Source organism: Salvelinus fontinalis, chromosome 33, assembly GCF_029448725.1.
Source record: "Salvelinus fontinalis isolate EN_2023a chromosome 33, ASM2944872v1, whole genome shotgun sequence".
Taxonomy (NCBI): domain Eukaryota; kingdom Metazoa; phylum Chordata; class Actinopteri; order Salmoniformes; family Salmonidae; genus Salvelinus; species Salvelinus fontinalis.
In genome coordinates, this window is record NC_074697.1 from 14,818,631 (window position 1) to 14,838,693 (window position 20,063).

The 20,063-nt window shown below is 46.8% G+C and overlaps 1 protein-coding gene across 1 annotated transcript in view; it reads right to left on the reverse strand.

The window, feature by feature from the left end:
- Nucleotides 1-11,772, reverse strand: part of ehd2b (EH-domain containing 2b) — a 48,517-nt gene extending 36,745 nt beyond the window's left edge. Inside the window, exon 1 of the mRNA XM_055895164.1 lies at nt 10,961-11,772. The gene's annotated coding sequence lies outside the window, so the exon portion shown is untranslated. The remainder of the gene's footprint in view (nt 1-10,960) is intronic.
- Nucleotides 11,773-20,063: the final 8,291 nt, after the last annotated feature.

Genomic DNA, 20,063 nt, shown 5'->3' on the forward strand with positions numbered 1-20,063 from the left:
CTACTGGACAGGAGAGGAGAGTGTAGGCTATTGGACAGGAAAGGAGAGTGTAGGCTACTGGACAGGAGAGGAGAGTGTAGGCTACTGGACAGGAGAGTGTAGGCTACTGGACAGCAGAGTGTAGACTACTGGACAGGACAGGAGAGTGTAGGCTACTGGACAGGACAGGAGAGTGTAGGCTACTGGACAGGACAGGAGAGTGTAGACTACTGGACAGGAGAGGAGAGTGTAGGCTACTGGACAGGAGAGGAGAGTGTAGGCTACTGGACAGGACAGGAGAGTGTAGGCTACTGGACAGGACAGGAGAGTGTAGACTACTGGACAGGAGAGTGTAGGCTACTGGACAGGAGGAGAGTGTAGACTACTGGACAGGACAGGAGAGTGTAGGCTACTGGACAGGAGAGTGTAGGCTACTGGACAGGAGAGTGTAGACTACTGGACAGGAGAGTGTAGACTACTGGACAGGAGAGTGTAGACTACTGGACAGGACAGGAGAGTGTATGCTACTGGACAGGACAGGAGAGTGTAGACTACTGGACAGGACAGGACAGTGTAGGCTACTGGACAGGAGAGGAGAGTGTAGGCTACTGGACAGCAGAGTGTAGACTACTGGACAGGAGAGTGTAGGCTACTGGACAGCAGAGTGTAGACTACTGGACAGGACAGGAGAGTGTAGACTACTGGACAGGACATGAGGGTGTAGGCTACTGGACAGGACAGGAGAGTGTAGGCTACTGGACAGGACAGGAGAGTGTAGGCTACTGGACAGGACATGAGGGTGTAGACTACTGGACAGGAGAGTGTAGGCTACTGGACAGGAGAGGAGAGTGTAGGCTACTGGACAGGACAGGAGAGTGTAGGCTACTGGACAGGACAGGAGAGTGTAGGCTACTGGACAGGAGAGTGTAGGCTACTGGACAGGAGAGTGTAGGCTACTGGACAGGAGAGTGTAGGCTACTGGACAGGAGAGTGTAGGCTACTGGACAGGACAGGAGAGTGTAGGCTACTGGACAGGAGAGGAGAGTGTAGGCTACTGGACAGGAGAGGAGAGTGTAGGCTACTGGACAGGAAAGGAGAGTGTAGGCTACTGGACAGGAGGGTGTAGGCTACTGGATAGGACAGGAGAGTGTAGACTACTGGACAGGAGAGGAGAGTGTAGGCTACTGGACAGGACAGGAGAGTGTAGACTACTGGACAGGAGAGGAGAGTGTAGGCTACTGGACAGGAGAGTGTAGGCTACTGGACAGGAGAGTGTAGGCTACTGGACAGGACAGGAGAGTGTAGGCTACTGGACAGGAGAGTGTAGGCTACTGGACAGGAGAGTGTAGGCTACTGGACAGGAGAGTGTAGACTACTGGACAGCAGAGTGTAGACTACTGGACAGCAGAGTGTAGACTCCTGGACAGGACAGGAGAGTGTAGACTACTGGACAGCAGAGTGTAGGCTACTGGACAGGAGAGTGTAGGCTACTGGACAGGAGAGTGTAGGCTACTGGACAGGAGAGTGTAGACTACTGGACAGGAGAGTGTAGACTACTGGACAGCAGAGTGTAGACTACTGGACAGGAGAGTGTAGACTACTGGACAGCAGAGTGTAGACTACTGGACAGCAGAGTGTAGACTACTGGACAGCAGAGTGTAGACTACTGGACAGGACAGGAGAGTGTAGACTACTGGACAGCAGAGTGTAGACTACTGGACAGGAGAGTGTAGACTACTGGACAGCAGAGTGTAGACTACTGGACAGCAGAGTGTAGGCTACTGGACAGGAGAGGAGAGTGTAGGCTACTGGACAGGAGAGTGTAGGCTACTGGACAGGAGAGTGTAGACTACTGGACAGGAGAGTGTAGGCTACTGGACAGGAGAGTGTAGGCTACTGGACAGGAGAGGAGAGTGTAGGTTACTGGACAGGAGAGAAGAGTGTAGGCTACTGGACAGGACAGGACAGTGTAGACTACTGGACAGGAGAGGAGAGTGTAGGCTACTGGACAGGACAGGACAGTGTAGACTACTGGACAGGACAGGAGAGTGTAGACTACTGGACAGGACAGGAGAGTGTAGGCTACTGGACAGGACAGGACAGTGTAGACTACTGGACAGGACAGGACAGTGTAGACTACTGGACAGGACAGGACAGTGTAGACTACTGGACAGGACAGGACAGTGTAGACTACTGGACAGGACAGGAGAGTGTAGACTACTGGACAGGACAGGAGAGTGTAGACTACTGGACAGGAGAGGAGAGTGTAGACTACTGGACAGGAGAGTGTAGGCTACTGGACAGGAGAGTGTAGACTACTGGACAGGACAGCAGAGTGTAGACTACTGGACAGGAGAGTGTAGACTACTGGACAGGACAGCAGAGTGTAGACTACTGGACAGGACAGGAGAGTGTAGGCTACTGGACAGGACAGGAGAGTGTAGGCTACTGGACAGGAGAGTGTAGGCTACTGGACAGGAGAGTGTAGACTACTGGACAGGAGAGGAGAGTGTAGGCTACTGGACAGGAGAGTGTAGACTACTGGACAGGACAGGAGAGTGTAGACTACTGGACAGGAGAGGAGAGTGTAGACTACTGGACAGGAGAGTGTAGACTACTGGACAGGACAGGTCATATTGAGGGAGAACATTATGAAAAGAATCTCCTGTTCCAGGCCTTAGAGGGGAAAACTTTGAGGACAGAGAGACAATAGCAACATAATATTCAGCGCTGTCGATTTTGAGTATAGTGAAGTCTGTTTCTTTGTGTTGTTTTTTGTCCTCGGATATGGAATTCTGTTAAAGCCTGTTTACAGATGAAGAGAGAGGTCCTAATGAACGTTCCCAAGAGACTAAGGGTATATCCTGAATGCCACGGGTTAAATGTGTAGGCCTACCTATGGTAGCAAATGTTGTATACAAAGACACAGTGAAACCATCACACACAATGTACAAAGCATTAATTAAGAACACCTTTCTAATGATGAGTTGCACCTCCCCCTTTTGTCCTGAGAACAGTCTCAATTCGTCGGGGGGGGGGCATGGACTCAGGAAAGCAATCCACAGGGATGCTCACCCAGTAGATTTACATTTACATTTAAGTCATTTAGCAGACGCTCTTATCCAGAGCGACTTACAAATTGGTGCATTCACCTTAAGATATCCAGTGGAACAGCCACTTTACAATAGTGCATCTAAATCTTTTAAGGGGGGGGGGGGGTCAGAAGGATTGCTTTATCCTATCCTAGGTATTCCTTAAAGAGGTGGGGTTTCAGGTGTCTCCGGAAGGTGGTGATTGACTCCGCTGTCCTGGCGTCGTGAGGGAGTTTGTTCCACCATTGGCGTGCCAGAGCAGCGAACAGTTTTGACTGGGCTGAGCGGGAACTGTACTTCCTCAGTGGTAGGGAGGCGAGCAGGCCAGAGGTGGATGAACGCAGTGCCCTTGTTTGGGTGTAGGGCCTGATCAGAGCCTGAAGGTACGGAGGTGCCGTTCCCCTCACAGCTCCGTAGGCAAGCACCATGGTCTTGTAGCGGATGCGAGCTTCAACTGGAAGCCAGTGGAGAGAGCGGAGGAGCGGAGATCAGGGGTCAGATTGGCCACCACTGGTAATGGGGTTTTGTTTGTTTGTTTACCTGAAGTAATATTTTAGTAATAATAGCCTACTTGTTACCACTCAATTATCTAGTGTTGTTTTACAAACCGGTTAGATTATTTTGTACAATTTTAAGTGTTGAATTCTTTGAAGTGAAGTGTTTAAACTTGTTGTAATTGTTAAACTATTCTTCAAAATGAACTAGTGTCAATGTTGATGAAACACATTCCCGCACTAAAGAGAGGAAGGGGTTCTGTGTTTTATTCTCAAATTAACATTTCCTTTTTGGGTCTACTTTTTAGTTTTCATTTGATTGTCACACACTCTCTCTCTCAGTAAGTCAACTATGTGAAACCATTTGGCAGCTTATCATATGGAAAGCATCACCGTAGGCCAGCCATAGACCTACAGTATGATGGCATTGCTGGCATTACTAGCATCTGAAGCAGAGAAGAGCTCAAACTCACACATTGTTTACATGTTGAGCTTTATGTTCTTAGTGTAAAATGATACCAGTAGATAATATATACGAGTCAGACCATATACCAGATTGTGTACACACCTTTTAAATGCTGATATATCAAATAGTATAGTGCAAATCCAACCCTTGTAAATGTAGAGACAGTATGAAAATTAGGCTACAGGAGATGAGCATTAAAATGTAACACTTTACGAGGTTCATTTTGAATTTTTATTCATTTTGGCAACGTTGCTTGCAAAATGGTTGCAGTTGTTCCCATAGATAGACAGTACATAGTTGCTCTATGTGTCACTGACCCTGGATAACCTAGTGACGGGGCTAACACCGCTAACCTTTTAGGTCAATATGCTGCTTTTATTAACATTTTATTTGGTTTATAATAGAATTGAACTAGCTAGCTCCTTGTTCCTCATGGCTAGCTCCTTGTTCCTCATGGCTAGCTCCTCGTTCATCATGGCTAGCTCCTTGTTCCTCATGCTAGCACCTTGTTCCTCATGGCTAGCACCTTGTTCCTCATGGCTAGCTCCTTGTTCCTCATGCTAGCTCCTCGTTCCTCATGCTAGCTCCTCGTTCCTCATGGCTAGCTCCTTGTTCCTCATGGCTAGCTCCTCATTCCTCATGCTAGCTCCTCGTTCCTCATGGCTAGCTCCTCGTTCCTCATGGCTAGCTCCTCGTTCCTCATGCTAGCTCCTTGTTCCTCATGCTAGCTCCTTGTTCCTCATGCTAGCTCCTTATTCCTCATGGCTAGCTCCTTGTTCCTCGTGCTAGCTCCTTGTTCCTCGTGCTAGCTCCTTGTTCCTCGTGCTAGCTCCTTGTGCCTCATGCTAGCTCCTTGTTCCTCATGGCTAGCTCCTCGTTCCTCATGGCTAGCTCCTCGTTCCTCATGCTAGTTCCTTGTTCCTCATGGCTAGCTCCTTGTGCCTCATGCTAACCTTTACCATTTCAGATGTTCATATGGCCAGCATGTCTCCCCTCTTACTGCAGCTTTACCTCATCTCAAAATAACAGAAATGCTGTGAAATGTTTTGTCATCAGTGTTCGTTTTGTTGACACGTTTCGTCCTCACTGTTACTCCTCCGGCATTAACCTGGTGAGCATCTTTGGAGCTCTGCCCAAGCAAGGCATTTGATTAGTTTGACGTGTCGTGAGGCGTCAATTTACACCGGGGTTCCCGACCCCTCTTGAACTGATTTCTGACATGGAACTTTCCCAGGCTTACCCGGTTGCACTGACGAGGCTACCTTGCCCTAAACAAAGTACATTGTGGCAGAACACCTGACCACTGCGACGAACCCAAAACGAAGAAAATCCTCGACTATGTACAGACTCAGTGAGCATCAAATCAAAGTTTATTTGTCACATGCGTCGAATACAACAGGTGTAGGTAGACCTTACGGTGAAATGCTCACTTACAAGCTCTAACCAATAGTGCAAAAAGGGTGTTAGGTGAACAATAGGTAAGTAAAGAAATAAAACAACAGAAAAAAGACAGGCTATATACAGTAGAGAGGCTATATACAGTAGTGAGGCTATATACAGTAGAGAGGCTATATACAGTAGCGAGGCTACATACAGTAGAGAGGCTATATACAGTAGAGGTTATATACAGTAGAGAGGCTATATACAGTAGCGAGGCTATATACAGTAGAGAGGCTATATACTGTAGAGAGGCTATATACAGTAGAGAGGCTATATACAGTAGAGAGGCTATATACAGTTGAGGCTATAAAAATAGCAAGGCTACATACAGTAGAGAGGCTATATACAGTAGAGGCTATATACAGTAGAGAGGTTATATACAGTAGCGAGGCTATATACAGTAGAGAGGCTATATACAGTTGAGGCTATAAAAATAGCAAGGCTACATACAGTAGAGAGGCTACATACAGTAGCGAGGCTATATACAGTAGAGAGGTTATATACAGTAGCGAGGCTATATACAGTAGAGAGGCTATATACAGTAGCGAGGCTATATACAGTAGAGAGGTTATATACAGTAGCGAGGCTATATACAGTAGAGAGGCTATATACAGTAGAGAGGCTATATACAGTAGAGGCTACATACAGTAGCGAGGCTATATACAGTAGAGGCTACATACAGTAGCGAGGCTATATACAGTAGCGAGGCTACATACAGTAGCGAGGCTATATACAGTAGAGAGGCTATATACAGTAGAGAGGCTATATACAGTAGAGAGGCTATATACAGTAGAGAGGCTATATACAGTTGAGAGGCTATATACAGTTGAGAGGCTATAAAAATAGCAAGGCTACATACAGGCACCGGTTAGTCCGGCTGATTGAGGTAGTATGTAGTATGTATGTATATGATGTATATGATATATGATGAACAGAGAGTAGCAGCAGCATAAAAGAGGGGTTGGTGGTGGGTGGGACCCAATGCAGATAGCCCAGGTAGCCACTGTGTGGGAGCACTGGTTGGTCGGGCCAATTGAGGTAGTATGTACATGTATGTATAGTTAAAGAGCATAGCCTTGCTATTGAGAGAGGTGACAATAGGCAGACCTGGCTCTCAAGAGAAGACAGGCTATGTGCACACTGCCCACAAAATGAGGTGGAAACTGAGCTGCACTTCCTAACCTCCTGCCAAATGTACGGACATATTAGAGACACATATTTCCCTCAGATTACACAGATCCACAAAGAATTCAAACACAAATAACATTTATTTATATATTATAAATGTTATTCTCTTGAATATTTGTGTGTGTAATGTTTACTGTTAATACCTGATTATTTTTGTCTAATTCACTATGTGGGTTTTATTGGTTGTTTTAGTTTTTCACTACAGTGGGGGAGAGGGGGAGAGAGGGGGAGAGAGAGGGAGAGAGAGGGAGAGAGAGTGAGAGAGAGTGAGAGAGAGTGAGAGAGAGGGGGAGAGAGGGGGAGAGGGAGAAAGGGAGAGAGGGAGAGATGGAGAGAGAGGGAGAGGGGGAGAGAGGGAGGGGGAGAGAGGGGGAGAGAGGGAGAGATGGAGAGAGGGGGAGAGAGGGAGAGGGAGAATATTTTCATGTCACAAGACTAAATGGGACAGAGGGGTAGAGTCAAAATGGTGACAGAGGAGAGAGGACTTGGCATCATCACAATATAATCCAAACAGCAGTATCAGACATAGGATATGGAGAAAATGGCTCCTATGGGGTAACTACTATCTAGCATTAGAGAGAATGGATTCTCTGGGTTCCTATGGGGTAACTACTATCTAGCATTAGAGAGAATGGATTCTCTGGGTTCCTATGGGGTAACTACTATCTAGCATTAGAGAGAATGGATTCTCTGGGTTCCTATGGGGTAACTACTATCTAGCATTAGAGAGAATGGATTCTCTGGGTTCCTATGGGGTAACTACTATCTAGCATTAGAGAGAATGGATTCTCTGGGTTCCTATGTGTTAACTACTATCTAGCATTAGAGAGAATGGATTCTCTGGGTTCCTATGTGTTAACTACTATCTAGCATTAGAGAGAATGGATTCTCTGGGTTCCTATGGGGTAACTACTATCTAGCATTAGAGAGAATGGATTCTCTGGGTTCCTATGGGGTAACTACTATCTAGCATTAGAGAGAATGGATTCTCTGGGTTCCTATGGGGTAACTACTATCTAGCATTAGAGAGAATGGATTCTCTGGGTTCCTATGTGTTAACTACTATCTAGCATTAGAGAGAATGGATTCTCTGGGTTCCTATGGGGTAACTAATATCTAGCATTAGAGAGAATGTATTCTCTGGGTTCCTATGGGGTAACTACTATCTAGCATTAGAGAGAATGGATTCTCTGGGTTCCTATGTGTTAACTACTATCTAGCATTAGAGAGAATGGATTCTCTGGGTTCCTATGGGGTAACTACTATCTAGCATTAGAGAGAATGGATTCTCTGGGTTCCTATGTGTTAACTACTATCTAGCATTAGAGAGAATGGATTCTCTGGGTTCCTATGTGTTAACTACTATCTAGCATTAGAGAGAACGGATTCTCTGGATTCCTATGGGGTAACTACTATCTAGCTCTGGGTTTTGGGTTAGGCTCCTTTATGAAAGCATAACTCACAAACTGTTGAAGATCATGGAAAATGCCTTGTGGGTTTGTACACATTGCAACACAGTCACAGTCAGTCCTTGGACTGGAAACAAGCAAGTTACCATTCTATCTAGATTACTGGCTGAGCCTAACATAATCTATAGTGAACATTCCAGAGTACTGGCTGAGCCAAACAGAATCTATAGTGAACATTCTAGAGTACTGGCAGAGCCAAACAGAATCTATAGTGAACATTCTAGTGTACTGGCAGAGCCAAACAGAATCTATAGTGAACATTCTAGAGTACTGGCAGAGCCAAACAGAATCTATAGTGAACATTCTAGAGTACTGGCAGAGCCAAACATAATCTATAGTGAACATTCTAGAGTACTGGCAGAGCCAAACAGAATCTATAGTGAACATTCCAGAGTACTGGCAGAGCCAAACAGAATCTATAGTGAACATTCTAGAGTACTGGGAGAGCCAAACAGAATCTATAGTGAACATTCTAGAGTACTGGCAGAGCCAAACATAATCTATAGTGAACATTCTAGAGTACTGGCAGAGCCAAACAGAATCTATAGTGAACATTCCAGAGTACTGGCAGAGCCAAACAGAATCTATAGTGAACATTCTAGAGTACTGGCAGAGCCAAACAGAATCTATAGTGAACATTCTAGAGTACTGGCAGAACCAAACAGAATCTATAGAAAACATTCTATAGTACTGGCAGAGCCAAACAGAATCTATAGTGAACATTCCAGAATACTGGCTGAGCCAAACATAATCTATAGTGAACATTCCAGAGTACTGGCAGAGCCAAACAGAAGCTATAGTGAACATTCCAGAGTACTGGCAGAGCCAAATAGAATCTATAGTGAACATTCTAGAGTACTGGCAGAGCCAAATAGAATCTATAGTGAACATTCTAGAGTACTGGCTGAGCCAAACATAATCTATAGTGAACATTCCAGAGTACTGGCAGAGCCAAATATAATCTATAGTGAACATTCTAGAGTACTGGCAGAGCCAAATAGAATCTATAGTGAACATTCCAGAGTACTGGCAGAGCTAAATATAATCTATAGTGAACATACCAGAGTACTGGCAGAGCCAAACAGAATCTTTAGTGAATATTCTAGAGTACTGGCTGAGCCAAACAGAATCTATAGTGAACATTATAGAGTACTGGCAGAGCCAAACAGAATCTATAGTGAACATTCTAGAGTACTGGCAGAGCCAAACAGAATCTATAGTGAACATTCTAGAGTACTGGCAGAGCCAAACAGAATCTATAGTGAACATTCCAGAGTACTGGCAGAGCCAAACAGAATCTATAGTGAACATTCTAGAGTACTGGGAGAGCCAAACAGAATCTATAGTGAACATTCTAGAGTACTGGCAGAGCCAAACATAATCTATAGTGAACATTCTAGAGTACTGGCAGAGCCAAACAGAATCTATAGTGAACATTCCAGAGTACTGGCAGAGCCAAACAGAATCTATAGTGAACATTCTAGAGTACTGGCAGAGCCAAACAGAATCTATAGTGAACATTCTAGAGTACTGGCAGAACCAAACAGAATCTATAGAAAACATTCTATAGTACTGGCAGAGCCAAACAGAATCTATAGTGAACATTCCAGAATACTGGCTGAGCCAAACATAATCTATAGTGAACATTCCAGAGTACTGGCAGAGCCAAACAGAAGCTATAGTGAACATTCCAGAGTACTGGCAGAGCCAAATAGAATCTATAGTGAACATTCTAGAGTACTGGCAGAGCCAAATAGAATCTATAGTGAACATTCTAGAGTACTGGCTGAGCCAAACATAATCTATAGTGAACATTCCAGAGTACTGGCAGAGCCAAATATAATCTATAGTGAACATTCTAGAGTACTGGCAGAGCCAAATAGAATCTATAGTGAACATTCCAGAGTACTGGCAGAGCTAAATATAATCTATAGTGAACATACCAGAGTACTGGCAGAGCCAAACAGAATCTTTAGTGAATATTCTAGAGTACTGGCTGAGCCAAACAGAATCTATAGTGAACATTATAGAGTACTGGCAGAGCCAAACAGAATCTATAGTGAACATTCTAGAGTACTGGCAGAGCCAAACAGAATCTATAGTGAACATTCTAGAGTACTGGCAGAGCCAAACAGAATCTATAGTGAACATTCTAGAGTACTGGCAGAGCCAAATAGAATCTATAGTGAACATTCCAGAGTACTGGCAGAGCCAAACAGAATCTATAGTGAACGTTCCAGAATACTGGCAGATAGAATATTCTAGAGCAGAGGTTCCAAAAATGTGGGGTGCGCCTCGAAGGGGGGGGGGGGGGGGGGGGGAATGTGTAGAATTGCAGGAAATTTGCTTTAAAATGACACACAAAAAAAGTATCTATCTCATGCCAAAATGTATAGAATTGCAGGAAGTTAGCTTTAAACCTGTCAAATGTTCTCTGCCAAACAAATAGGGGTGTGAACAGTTTGTATCATTAATTAACAGTGGCCATAGAGATAGACGTGGCGTACGGGGGGGGGGGGGGGGGGGTTAAGAGATGGCGCAGTAGGGAACTGTACAGAGACAGAGTTTGGTAGTTTTAACAGACAGGGCAATATATCTAGGAGTTCACTGTAACAGTTGGAACAGAGTGACCCTAACAGAGTGACCCTAACAGAGTGACCCTAGCGAAATGCATCAGACCTTCACCAAGACCTTCCATTTCACTGATTCAAATTCTAAACTTTCAACTTTTTCCATTCAGTGCTTCACAATTTCCATAAAAGGTCTTTATATGGGAACTTGTTAACACAGTTTAGGTAACATGAGTTTAAAGTCAGAAAACAAAACCCTTACCTGGTGAAGATGGGAGAAACGTCTCCTCCCTTCAGGAGGTTGTAGAATGAAAGGTTAGAGAGTTGCTCCTGCATGTATGCTGTCAGTAAATACTAGCTAGTCAGGAGGGTGCTCTCTCTCTCTACTGTCAGTAAATACCAGCTAGTCAGGAGGGTGCTCTCTCTCTCTCTACTGTCAGTAAATACTAGCTAGTCAGGAGGGTGCTCTCTCTCTCTCTTCTGTCAGTAAATACCAGCTACTCAGGAGGGTGCTCTCTCTCTCTCTTCTGTCAGTAAATACCAGCTAGTCAGGAGGGTGCTCTCTCTCTCTCTCTCTCTACTGTCAGTAAATACCAGCTACTCAGGAGGGTTGTCTCTCTCTCTACTGTCAGTAAATACTAGCTAGTCAGGAGGGTGCTCTCTCTCTCTACTGTCAGTAAATACCAGCTAGTCAGGAGGGTGCTCTCTCTCTCTCTACTGTCAGGAAATACCAGCTAGTCAGGAGGGTGCTCTCTCTCTCTCTACTGTCAGGAAATACCAGCTAGTCAGGAGGGTGCTCTCTCTCTCTACTGTCAGTAAATACCAGCTACTCAGGAGGGTGCTCCTGTGAGGTAAGGGCAACCAGAAGCCTGTCAGTCCGTGGGATGGTTTCTCTCCAGAGTTTAATATATTTCAGATGAAGGGGTCCTCTCTCTGCTAGCTGGAGGAAGACAGGGACACACTGACTACACCTTTTTCTCTCTCTCTCTCTCTCTCTCTCTCAATGCACCTCCTCTCCCAGCGATGCCAAGCAAAACTCTGGGACTAACCCTGAGTCTCTACTGTTTAGAGCTGGGAAAAAGGTTGGGTGGGGTACTGGCAGGGAAGGTTGAGGAGGGTGGAGAGCACGGTGTGTATGTGCGATGGGGGAGTTGGATAAATAATTTGGGTGGAGTCTTTCTTTGATGACAACCCCAATACAGAGATCTTCAACAGATCTTAAAGAGTCTAGATTAGATTAAAGAGTCTAGAGATTACACATCCTGCCAAAGGTTGCATTATTCAGTTATAGTTTCTCCCAGTTCTTTTTTTTTAATGTAATAAACATTCTCAGAGACCACCCCATGACTTAGTTTAAGTTCCCAGCATTTAGACATTTTCCACTGTCTACCTTCTCTCCTCCTCTTTCCACTGCTCCTCCTCCTGCAACTCTCTAAACCCTGCAGGCACACCACCCATCACCCCAGCACAACGTTTCCACTACCACCGGCGCCTCCTGCTGGCTCTCAGCTACATTACATCCTTCTTCCCCTCCAAAAAATCGACACCTCTTCTGTCATCGTTTACTCATCCAAAATGGTATGTAGGATGCCCTGAATGTTCCACAATAAGTAGAAGTAAGCAAGGCCAGTTTTTCCAGTTGCCCAGAGTTTTTCCTGGTCAAATCACATGAGTGAAAAACCCTTTTACATCAACAAACACAAGGCACTGTAATAGAAGCACTAGAAGCATCACAAAAACATCCTGTGGCGTTCTGCATTAGCATCGAATAGCCCCCGCGATATGCAACTTCTCAGGGAAGTCAGGAACCAATATACACGGTCAGTCAAGGAAAGCAAAGGCTAGCTTTTTCAAACATTAATGTGCATCCTGTAGCACTAACTCAAAGAAGTTTCTGGGACACTGTAAAGTCCATGGAGAATAAGAGCACCTCCTCCCAGCTGTCCACTGCACTGAGGATAGGAAACACTGTCACCACTGATAAATCCATTGATAATTGATAATTTCATTAAGCATTTTTCTATGGCTGGCCATGTTTTCCACCTGGCTACACCTACCCCGGTCAACAGCCCTGCACCCCCCCATTTCCTTTTCACCCAGATCCAGATAGCTGATGTTCTGAAAGAGCTGCAAAATCTAGACCCCTACAAATCAGCCGAGCTAGAGAATCTGGACCCTCTCTTTCTAAAATTTTCCACCAAAATTTTTGCAACCCCTATTACTAGCCTGTTCAACCTCTCTTTCGTATCGTCTGAGATCCCTAAAGATTGGAAAGCTGCCGTGGTCATCCCCCTCTTCAAAGGGGGAGACACTCTAGATCCAAACTGCTACAGACCTTTATCTATTCTACCCTGCCTTTCTAAGGTCTTTGAAAACCAAGTTAACCGAAGCATTTCGAATCCCACCTTACCTTCTCCGCTATGCAATCTGGTTTCCGAGCTGGTCATGGGTGCACCTCAGCCACACTCAAGGTCCTGAACGATATCATAACCGCCATCGATAAGAGACAGTACTGTGCAGCCGTCTTCATCGACCTGGCCAAGGCTTTCGACTCTATCAATCACCACATCCTCATCGGCAGACTCAACAGCCTTGGTTTCTCTAATGACTGCCTCGCCTGGTTCACCAACTCCTTCTCAGACAGAGTTCAGTGTGTTAAATCGGAGGGTCTGTTGTCCGGACCTCTGGCAATCTCTATGGGGGTGCCACAGGGTTCAATTCTCGGGCCGACTCTTTTCTCTGTATATATCAATGATGTCGCTCTCGCTGCTGGTGATTCTCTGATCCACCTCTACGCAGACGACACCATTCTGTATACATCTGGCCCTTCTTTGGACACTGTGTTAACTAACCTCCAGATGAGCTTCAATGCCATACAACTCTCCTTCCGTGGCCTCCAACTGCTCTTAAATACAAGTAAATCTAAATTCCTGCTCTTCAACCGATCGCTGCCCGCACCTGCCCACCCATCCAGCATCACTACTCTGGACGGTTCTGACCTAGAATATGTGGACAACTACAAATACCTAGGTATCTGGTTAGACTGTAAACTCTCCTTCCAGACTCACATTAAGCATCTCCAATCCAAAATTAAATCTTGAATTGGCGTACTATTTCGCTACAAAGAATCCTTCACTCATGCTGCCAAACATATCCTCGTAAAACTGACTATCCTACCGATCCTCGACTTCGGCGATGTCATTTACAAAATGGCCTCCAACACTCTACTCAGCAAATTGGATGCAGTCTATCACAGTGCCATCCATTTTGTCACCAAAGCCCCATATACTACCCACCACTGCGATCTGTACACTCTTGTTGGCTGGCCCTCGCTTCTTATTCGTCGCCAAACCCACTGGATCCAGGTCATCTATAAGTCTTTGCTAGGTAAAGCCCCGCCTTAACTCAGCTCACTGGTCACGATAACAACACCCACCTGTAGCACGCGATCCAGCAGGTATATCTCACTGGTCACCATAGCAGCACCTACTCGTAGCACGCGCTCCAGCAGGTATATGTCACTTGACACTCCCAAAGCCAATTCCTCCTTCGGCCGCCTTTCCTTCCAGTTCTCTGCTGCAAATGACTGGAAAGAACTGCAAAAATCACTGAAGCTGGAGACTTATATCTCCCTCACTAGCTTTAAGCACCAGCTGTCAGAGCAGCTCACAGATCATTGCACCTGTACATAGCCCATCTGTAAATAGCCCATCCAACTACCTCATGCCCATATTGTTATTTATTTTGCTCCTTTTCACCCCAATATCTCTACTTCCACATTCATCTTCTGCACATCAATCACTCCAGTGTTAAATTGCTATATTGTAATTATTTAGCCACCATGGCCTATTTATTGCCTTACCTCCCTTTTCTTACCTCATTTGCACACACTGTATATAGACTTTTCTATTGTATTATTGACTGTATGTTTGTTTATTCCATGTGTAACTCTGTTGTTTGTGTCGCAGTTGTAAACGAGAACTTGTTCTCAACTGGCCTACCTGGTTAAATAAAAAAAATCAACTCTTTTAGAAAAGAAGCAAGGTTTAATTTACAGTTTTACTAAATGTACATTTATTTTTTAAAAAGTTTCATTATACACAATAAATACAATACAAAATTAATCTGTAATAATATACTACCAATTCTCTTCTGGGTTTTTTGTACATTATTTTGTTTGTCCATGTTGCTGTTGCTCTCGCTGCGTTTGGGTTTGACTTCTCCACTGGGCTTTGAAGAGGGATGACATGGAGGAAGAGAGGGATGGATGGATGAACAGTGACAGGGGGGGGGGGGGGGGGGGTCTGTGTGTTGACTGAAATGCAGCTAACATATTGAACTAGTCAGAAAGACAACATCTTGCCAGGACAACCAGAGACATAGACAACAGAAGAGATGTGTTTTAACATGCAGGCGATTTCATCACTACATGTCTTCATCAACACCTCATCAATACAGTAATGGGGTTCCATTAGAGACACACAGCACCCACAACAGTCAACCCACAACAGTCAGTCAGAGAGCAGTAACAACAGTCAGTCAGAGAGCAGTAACAACAGTCAGTCAGAGAGCAGTAACAACAGTCAACCCACAACAGTCAGTCAGAGAGCAGTAACAACAGTCAGTCAGAGAGCAGTAACAACAGTCAGTCAGAGAGCAGTAACAACAGTCAACCCACAACAGTCAGTCAGAGAGCAGTAACAACAGTCAGTCAGAGAGCAGTAACAACAGTCAGTCAGAGAGCAGTAACAACAGTCAACCCACAACAGTCAGTCAGAGAGCAGTAACAACAGTCAGTCAGAGAGCAGTAACAACAGTCAGTCAGAGAGCAGTAACAACAGTCAACCCACAACAGTCAGTCAGAGAGCAGTAACAACAGTCAGTCAGAGAGCAGTAACAACAGTCAGTCAGAGAGCAGTAACAACAGTCAACCCACAACAGTCAGTCAGAGAGCAGTAACAACAGTCAGTCAGAGAGCAGTAACAACAGTCAGTCAGAGAGCAGTAACAACAGTCAACCCACAACAGTCAGTCAGAGAGCAGTAACAACAGTCAGTCAGAGAGCAGTAACAACAGTCAGTCAGAACAGTCAGTCAGAGAGCAGTAACAACAGTCAACCCACAACAGTCAGTCAGAGAGCAGTAACAACAGTCAGTCAGAGAGCAGTAACAACAGTCAGTCAGAACAGTCAGTCAGAGAGCAGTAACAACAGTCAGTCAGAGAGCAGTAACAACAGTCAGTCAGAGAGCAGTAACAACAGTCAGTCAGAGAGCAGTAACAACAGTCAGTCAGAGAGCAGTAACAACAGTCAGTCAGAACAGTCAGTCAGAGAGCAGTAACACCAGTCAGTCAGAGAGCAGTAACAACAGTCAACCAACAACAGTCAGTCAGAGAGCAGTAACAACAGTCAGTCAGAGAGCAGTAACAACAGTCAACCAACAACAGTCAGTCAGAGAGCAGTAACAACAGTCAGTCAGAGAGCAGTAACAACAGTCAACCAACAACAGTCAGTCAGAGAGCAGTAACAACAGTCAGTCAGAGAGCAGTAACAACAGTCAACCAACAACAGTCAGTCAGAGAGCAGTAACAACAGTCAACCAACAACAGTCAGTCAGAGAGCAGTAACAACAGTCAGTCAGAGTCGCCACCTCGCTATTAAAACCAGTCAGATACACCATGAACATGATGATGGACAACAGGAGAAGAGGACAGTTGATCTGGGGGACACATGGACAACAGGAGAAGAGGACAGTTGATCTGGGGGACACATGGACAACAGGAGAAGAGGACAGTTGACCTGGGGGGACACATGGACAACAGGAGAAGAGGAAAGTTGATCTGGGGGACACATGGACAACAGGAGAAGAGGACAGTTGATCTGGGGGACACATGGACAACAGGACAGTTGATCTGGGGACACACATGGACAACAGGAGAAGAGGACAGCTGATCTGGGGGGACACATGGACAACAGGAGAAGAGGACAGTTGATCTGGGGACACACATGGACAACAGGAGAAGAGGACAGTTGATCTGGGGGGACACATGGACAACAGGAGAAGAGGACAGTTGATCTGGGGACACACATGGACAACAGGATAAGAGGACAGTTGATCTGGGGGACACACATGGACAACAGGAGAAGAGGACAGTTGATCTGGGGGACACATGGACAACAGGAGAAGAGGACAGTTGATCTGGGGGGACACATGGACAACAGGAGAAGAGGACAGTTGATCTGGGGGGACACATGGACAACAGGAGAAGAGGACAGTTGATCTGGGGGACACATGGACAACAGGAGAAGAGGAAAGTTGGTCTGGGGGACACATGGACAACAGGAGAAGAGGAAAGTTGGTCTGGGGGACACATGGACAACAAGCTGAACCAGAAACTCTATTTGGGGTGCTGATAGAAATCCCGATATGGAAAGAGACACATGGATCTGTATGTGATGATATGGTTAAACCAGACCTCTCTCTTCCTGGTGTGGGTTACCTAGCGACAGCAGGCTGTAGGGTGTTCTATACCAGACCTCTCTCTTCCTGGTGTGGGTTACCTAGCGACAGCAGGCTGTAGGGTGTTCTATACCAGACCTCTCTCTTCCTGGTGTGGGTTACCTAGCGACAGCAGGCTGTAGGGTGTTCTATACCAGACCTCTCTCTTCCTGGTGTGAGTTACCTAGCGACAGCAGGCTGTAGGGCGTTCTATACCAGACCTCTCTCTTCCTGGTGTGGGTTACCTAGCGACAGCAGGCTGTAGGGTGTTCTATACCAGACCTCTCTCTTCCTGGTGTGGGTTACCTAGCGACAGCAGGCTGTAGGGTGTTCTATACCAGACCTCTCTCTTCCTGGTGTGGGTTACCTAGCGACAGCAGGCTGTAGGGTGTTCTATACCAGACCTCTCTCTTCCTGGTGTGGGTTACCTAGCGACAGCAGGCTGTAGGGTGTTCTATACCAGACCTCTCTCTTCCTGGTGTGGGTTACCTAGCGACAGCAGGCTGTAGGGAGAGTCCCCTTAGTAGTGTTCAGTAGGACACACCGTAGTAAAACCGTTTGCAACAGAAAACAAAAATCTGTGTTCTTATTGGATTAGTTTGTGTAGTTTCAGAATTCTTTTCACCCGTTTCATACCTCATGAACATGACCAACGTGTTATTATTAACCAGGAGACAGACAGACAAGACGAGCAGACAGACAGACGAGCAGACAGACAGACACAGACAGACAGACGAGCAGACAGACAGACGAGCAGACAGACAGACGAGCAGACAGACAGACGAGCAGACAGACAGACAGACGAGCAGACAGACAGACGAGCAGACAGACAGACAGACGAGCAGACAGACAGACGAGCAGACAGACAGACACACAGACAGACAGACGAGCAGACAGACAGACAGACGAGCAGACAGACAGACACAGACAGACAGACAGACGAGCAGACAGACAGACAGACAGACGAGCAGACAGACAGACGAGCAGACAGACAGACAGACACAGACAGACGAGCAGACAGACAGACAGACAGACAGACGAGCAGACAGACAGACAGACAGACGAGCAGACAGACAGACACAGACAGACGAGCAGACAGACAGACAGACAGACGAGCAGACAGACAGACATAACATGATGAACTAAGGAATGTAATGGAATACAGCGTGTGAATGAAAAACCTCAAGACTAATTACTCTAATGAATGACTGAGCGTGGGTGAGAGAGCAGAGGAGACTTCCAGAGTAAAGCATGATACCTTTTTACAGAGAGAGAGAGAGAGTCACCATCCACCCATCCATGGTGTGACTGAGAGCATTGGGTCATGTTGTAAAGTAGACAACATTCAGATGGACAAACAGTTTATCAAAGCACAGCGAGACTTCTCTGTGCACCTCTCCTCCTCTTCAGTCTCTACTGTCCCGTGTGTGTGTGTGTGTGTGTGTGTTATCTGCCTTGAGTCTGTGGCACCAGGCCACCGTTGCGTCCTCTGCCTCCAACCTGAGAAGAGGAGGAGGATGAGGACGAGGAGGAGACTGAGGGTCTGTGTGTGTTTGAGGAGGACTGGGGGCCCGTGGCGCGCTGGCTGTGGTGTGGCTTGGCGGAGCCCCCTTTGGCCCCGCGCGGCGTGGGTCCCTGGGCTTGGCCCTGCAGGTTGAGGATGGAGTCGATGGCACACTGCAGGTGCTCGTTAAGAGACTCATCGTGTGGCGGGGAACCGGAGGAGAAGGACGCGTTGTCCATGTCAGGGGAGTCCGACTTACAGCGCTTAGCAGGAAGTGATGAGTCTCTGTAACAGGAAGCATCTGACTGCGTGGACGGGGGCCCAGGGGCATGCTGGTCCATTCTGAACGTTCCGCTCCCTGACCTCTGATGGTTTTTACTGCTCACCCTTTTACACCTCCCCACGTCCGCCCCCCTGTCCCCCTCACTGTCTCTGGATCTGTCTGAGAGGTGAGGGTTTGTGTTTTTGATGCCACGGTACAACACCTCCATGTGCTCCAGACCTTGCACTAAGCCAGGGGAGGAGGAGGTGGAGTTCCCCAGCCTCGGGGCCTCTCGGCTGGGCTCTGTGTGGGGGTGGGAGCCCGCCTCCCTGGAGCTGCCTCCTCTCTTCTCCAACTTCACGTTGGCGATCACTGTCCGCTCCGAGAGGGCAGAGGGTGAGGAGGAGGGAGGTGGGAGGGGAGATTTGGGGGGTGAGGGGGAGGGACGGGGGTACGGGACACTGTCTCCTCCTCCTCCCGGAACTCCCGGTCGGACGCGCGGGCTGATGTTCTCCCGGTAAGTCTTCCGTAGCGGTAGGCGGCAAGTGGTCTGAGGAGGCGTGACCGTGGAGGCGGGGTTACGCTCGACTCCACCCACATTGTGATGTTCTAACGTTCCGTTCATCTGAGCAGTGAAGGAGGACGAGGATGGTGATGTCGTTGATGATGAAGACCAAGGGTGATAGGAAGAGGAGGATGGGGCTGTGACTCTCTGGAGGGGGCTGGGGGTCGCCTGTGTGGTTGCTATGGAGACCGTTGCCGAGGAAGTGGCATTACAGGTAGGGGGCGGAGTCCTAATGACAGTAGGTATCGAAGGAGGCGTGGCCAGTGCTGCTACGGCTCGGGCTTTTGGGTGTGTCAGTGTTGATTGGGGCTGGGTGGTAGGGTGTGTCAGTGTTGATTGGGGCTGGGTGGTAGGGTGTGTCAGTGTTGATTGGGGCTGGGTGGTAGGGTGTGTCAGTGTTGATTGGGGCTGGGTGGTAGAGTGTGGTTGGGCTGATTGGGGCTGGGTGGTAGAGTGTGGTTGGGCTGATTGGGGCTGGGTGGTAGAGTGTGTCAGTGCTGATTGGGGCTGGGTGGTAGGGTGTGTCAGTACTGATTGG